The sequence below is a fragment of the Triticum aestivum genome, chromosome 3A (assembly GCF_018294505.1).
Source record: "Triticum aestivum cultivar Chinese Spring chromosome 3A, IWGSC CS RefSeq v2.1, whole genome shotgun sequence".
NCBI classification, from domain to species: Eukaryota; Viridiplantae; Streptophyta; class Magnoliopsida; order Poales; family Poaceae; genus Triticum; species Triticum aestivum.
Window position 1 is genome coordinate 654,758,012 of NC_057800.1, and position 5,992 is coordinate 654,764,003.

Genomic DNA, 5,992 nt, shown 5'->3' on the forward strand with positions numbered 1-5,992 from the left:
TCTCTGCAGCCTTTAAAATTTGGTGTTACTTAATTGGCAAGTAAGAAGGGATGGGTGACTTACAAATAGAAGAACATGTGGATGTATGGTTAAACCATGGGAACTTTCCAATAAACGGATGATTATGACATTGCCTCAAGTTTTACTCTGCTGAATTTTTTTTATCACAACATTTAGCCACCCTCAGATAATCGATGATCTACTTATCTTCACACGGGTAAATTATATGCCCTACGACATGCACATGCATCTATTCCTCTGTGCCCACCCCATTCAAAATGAATGCGGAGTTTCTGTCCAACCAAATATTGATGTCTTGTCGTCAGCCTATGCATTCCTCTGGCAATGACGATCTCAGCCGTGTTCTTCATATATTGGTTTCTTGATACAACAGGGAAGTATTCTTAGGTTTAGTTTGAAACAAAGTACAGTTGGGAGTTAGCGTTTTTGGGCATCTGAGCATTTGCTGGTGAAATGGTCGAATTGGCAGTGATTTGAATTATGTTAATCGTTCAACAGAATGAACTCAATTGATTTCATATGCTAGAGTGCAGAATTTGCAACCTTCAATTGCAGGCATCAACAAGTTAGCATCCCTGAAATTTCTGTCAAATCCAACCACTAATCATTAAGTAAATTCTCGCTCAACTGCTTTTTATGTCTGTACCTATGTCCTATGATGTATTCCTATGCAGTTATCTGAATTTATGAGATGTTCTATTTGTGCTACGCAAGTCTGTCAAAACATTTGCTCTAGCTACCTGTTTTATACAGTGTGCTTATGTCTTCTATATGCATGGCATATTTATTGGTTACTGGGATCCAAGTGCTATATTTGCAGGGCACCATCTCTCAAGAGTCTTCGCCTCATTTCTTGCTATAATTTTGATGTTGAAGGACTTGAAGAGGCGATAGTGAAGTTCCCTTTGCTTGAGGAGCTTGAGCTTTCTTTGTCTGCAAATGTGGGTGAGAGTGGCGTGTTTGGGGTTGTTGGCAGGGCATGCCCACAACTGAAGCGCTTCAGACTGAGTAAGGACGTGTTCTACGATTTTGAAGCCAGTGGGTATGACAAGGACGACGTAGCCTGGGGATTGCAACTATGCACGAGTTGCGGTCTTTGCAGCTGTTTGGCAATTGCCTCACCAATAAAGGACTGGCAGCTATCCTGGACAATTACCGCCACCTGGAGTCCCTTGACATTCGTTATTGCTTCAACATTGACATGGATGGCGCGCTGCGCTCAAAGTGTGCTAGGATAAGCCCAGTGAGGCTTCCCAATGACTCAACTGATTATTATGACTTCTAGGTGCAGGAGCCTATCTGGGCGGATTCAGGGTCCTTTTCGGCTGATTATACGGGATCTGGTTCTGACTATGAGCTTGACTCGGAAGATTACGATGACTACTGTGATCCTTCCCGCTACCTTGATGGTGTGTACGAGGACGAGCTTAATGAAGAAGATAGGATGCTTCTCAGGGGTATGCGCATGCTAATGAAGTGAACTCCATCGGGGACGTTGTGATCAAAGTGCCTGGATGTTTTCACCTTTTTGCCAAAGTATCTGCACTACTGATCTGCGCTTTGGTTCTTCTGCTCGCGGCATGGATCTGCTTCTGCATTGACTTCTCCTTTAAGATCGTAGAGTGTTTCCTGTATTGTCAAACCGATCTTCTTAAACATGTGTTGAGAGTCATTTACCTTGCAGTTTAGTTCAAGTCGTTCTGAAATATGCTTTGTAGTAAGTGTTGGGGAACGTAGTAATTTCAAAAAAATTCCTACGCACACGCAAGATCATGGTGATGCATAGCAACGGGAGGTGAGAGTATGATCTACGTACCCTTGTAGATCGACAGCGGAAGCATTAGCACAACGCGGTTGATGTAGTCGTACGTCTTCACGGCCCGACCGATCAAGCACCGAAACTACGGCACCTCCGAGTTCTAGCACACGTTCAGCTCGATGACGATCCCCGGACTCCGATCCAGCAAAGTGTCGGGGAAGAGTTCCGTCAGCACGACGGCGTGGTGACGATCTTGATGTACTACCGTCGTAGGGCTTCGCCTAAGCACCGCTACAATATTATCGAGGATTATGGTGGAAAGGGGCACCACACACGGCTAAGAATATGATCACGTGGATCAACTTGTGTGTCTAAGGGTGCCCCCTGCCCCCGTATATAAAGGATCAAGGGGGGGTGCGGCCGGCCAGGAGGAGGGCGCGCCAGGAGGAGTCCTACTCCCACCGGGAGTAGGATTCCCCCCCCTTCCTAGTTGGAATAGGATTCGGGAGGGGGAAAGAGGAGAGAGAGAAGAAAGGGGGGCGTCGCCCCCCTCTCCTTGTCCTATTCGGACTAGGGGGGGAGGGGCGCGCGGCCCAGCCCTGGCCACCTCTCCTCTCTTCCACTAAACCCCACTAAGGCCCATATACCTCCCGGGGGGTTCCGATAACCTCCCGATACTCCGGTAAAATCCCGATTTTACCCGGAACACTTCCGATATTCAAATATAGGCTTCCAATATATCAATCTTTATGTCTCGACCATTTCGAGACTCCTCGTCATGTCCATGATCACATCCGGGACTCCGAACAAACTTCGGTACATCAAAATGCATAAACTCATAATATAACTGTCATCAAAACCTTAAGCGTGCGGACCCTACGGGTTCAAGAACAATGTAGACATGACCGAGACACGTCTCCGATCAATAACCAATAGCGGAAACTGGATGCTCATATTGGCTCCCACATATTCTACGAAGATCTTTATCGGTCAGACCGCATAACAACATACGTTGTTCCCTTTGTCATCGGTATGTTACTTGCCCGAGATTCGATCGTCGGTATCTCAATACCTAGTTCAATCTCGTTACCGACAAGTCTCTTTACTCGTTTCGTAATACATCATCTTGCAACTAACTCATTAGTTGTAATGCTTGCAAGGCTTATGTGATGTGTATTACCGAGAGGGCCCAGAGATACCTCTCCGACAATCGGAGTGACAAATCCTAATCTCGAAATATGCCAACCCAACATGTACCTTTGGAGACACCTGTAGAGCTCCTTTATAATCACCCAGTTACGTTGTGATGTTTGGTAGCACACAAAGTGTTCCTCCGGTAAACGGGAGTTGCATAATCTCATAGTCATAGGAACATGTATAAGTCATGAAAAAAGCAATAGCAACATACTAAACGATCGGGTGCTAAGCTAATGGAATGGTCATGTCAATCACATCATTCTCCTAATGATGTGATCCCATTAATCAAATGACAACACATGCCTATGGTTAGGAAACATAACCTATCTTTGATTAACGAGCTAGTCAAGTGGAGGCATACTAGTGACGTTTTGGTTTGTCTATGTATTCACACAAGTATTATGTTTCCGGATAATACAATTCTAGCATGAATATAAACATTTATCATGATATAAGGAAATAAAATAATAACATTATTATTGCCTCTAGGACATATTTCCTTCAGTCTCCCACTTGCACTATAGTCAATAATCTAGATTACACAGTAATGATTCTAACACCCATGGAGCTTTGGTGCTGATCATGTTTTGCTCGTGGAAGAGGCTTAGTCAACGGGTCTGCTAAGTTCAGATCCGTATGTATCTTGCAAATCTCTATGTCTCCCACCTGGACTAGATCCCGGATGGAATTGAAGCGTCTCTTGATGTGCTTGATTCTCTTGTGAAATCTGGATTCCTTTGCCAAGGCAATTGCACCAGTATTGTCACAAAAGATTTTCATTGGACTCGATGCACTAGGTATGACACCTAGATCAGATATAAACTCCTTCATCCAGACTCCTTCGTTTGCTGCTTCCGAAGTAGCTATGTACTCCGCTTCACATGTAGATCCCGCCACAACGCCTTGTTTAGAACTGCACCAACTGACAGCTCCACCGTTTAAAACACATATCCGGTTTGCGATTTAGAATCGTCCGGATCAGTGTCAAAGCTTGCATCAACGTAACCATTTACGATGAGCTCTTTGTCACCTTCATATATGAGAAACATATCCTTAGTCCTTTTTAGGTATTTCAGGATGTTCTTGACCACTGTCCAGTGATCCACTCCTGGAGACTTATAGCAAGACACACATCAGGTCTGGTACACAGCATTGCATACATGATAGAGCCTATGGCTGAAGCATAGGGAACATCTTTCATTTTCTCTCTATCTTCTGCATTGGTCGGGGATTGAGTCTTACTCAATTTCACACCTTGTAACACAGGCAAGAATCCTTTCTTTGCTTGATCCATTTTGAACTTCTTCAAAACTTTGTCAAGGTATGTGCTTTGTGAAAGTCCAATTAAGCGTCTTGATCTATCTCTATAGATCTTAATGCCCAATATGTAAGCAGCTTCACCGAGGACTTTCATTGAAAAACTCTTATTCAAGTATCCTTTTATGCTATCCAAAAATTCTATATCATTTCCGATTAGTAATATGTCATCTACATATAATATCAAAAATGCTATAGAGCTCCCACTCACTTTCTTGTAAATACAGGCTTCTCCAAAAGTCTGTACAAAACCAAATGCTTTGATCACACTATCAAAGCATTTATTCCAACTCCGAGAGGCTTGCACCAGTCCATAAATGGATCGCTGGAGCTTGCACACTTTGTTAGCTCCCTTTGGATCGACAAAACCTTCCGACTGCATCATATACAACTCTTCTTGCAGAAATCCATTCAAGAATGCAGTTTTGACATCCATTTGCCAAATTTCATAATCATAAAATGCGGCAATTGCTAACATGATTCGGATAGACTTAAGCATCGCTACGGGTGAGAAGGTCTCATCATAGTCAATCCCTTGAACTTGCCGAAAACCTTTTGCGACAAATCGAGCTTTGTAGACAGTAACATTACCGTCAGTGTTGGTGTTCTTCTTGAAGATCCATTTATTCTCAATTGCTTGCCGATCATTGGGCAAGTCAACCAAAGTCCATACTTTGTTCTCATACATGGATCCCATCTCAGATTTCATGGCTTCAAGCCATTTTGCGGAATCTGGGCTCACCATCGCTTCTTCATAGTTCGTAGGTTCATCATGATCTAGTAGCATGACTTCCAGAACAGGATTACCGTACCACTATGGCATGGATCTTACTCTGGTTGATCTACGAGGTTCAGTAGTATCTTGTTCTGAAGTTTCATGATCATTATCATTAGCTTCCTCACTAATTGGTGTAGGTGTCACAGAAACAGGTTTCTGTGATGTACTACTTTCCGATAAGGGAGCAGGTACAGTTACCTCGTCAAGTTCTACTTTCCTCCCACTCAATTCTTTCGAGAGAAACTCCTTCTCTAGAAAGTTTCTGAATTTAGCAACAAAAGTCTTGCCTTCGGATCTGTGATAGAAGGTGTATCCAATAGTTTCCTTTGGATATCCTATGAAGACACATTTCTCCGATTTGGGTTCGAGCTTATCAGGTTGAAGTTTTTTCACATAAGCATCACAGCCCCAAACTTTCAGAAACGACAACTTTGGTTTCTTGCCAAATCACAGTTCATATGGCATCGTCTCAACGGATTTTGATGGTGCCCTTTTTAACGTGAATGCGGCCGTCTCTAGAGCATATCCCCAAAACGATAGCGGTAAATCAGTAAGAGACATCATAGATCGCACAATATCTAGTAAAGTACGAGTACGACATTCGGACACACCATTACGCTGTGGTGTTCTGGGTGGCGTAGTTGTGAAACTATTCCATATTGTTTTAAATGTACACCAAACTCGTAACTCAAATATTCTCCTCCACGATCAGATCGTAGGATTTTATTTTCTTGTTACGATGATTTTCAACTTCACTCTGAAATTCTTTGAACTTTTCAAATGTTTCAGATTTATGTTTCATTAAGTAGATATACCCATATCTGCTTAAGTCATTTGTGAAGGTGAGAAAATAACGATATCCGCCACGAGCCTCAACATTCATCGGACCATATACATCTGTATGTATGATTTCCAATAAA

General features: G+C 43.0%; 1 pseudogene; it reads left to right on the plus strand.

Moving 5' to 3' along the window:
- The first annotated feature begins 345 nt into the window (after nt 1–345).
- Nucleotides 346–1,501, plus strand: LOC123057093 (putative F-box/LRR-repeat protein 23; annotated as a pseudogene).
- Nucleotides 1,502–5,992: the final 4,491 nt, after the last annotated feature.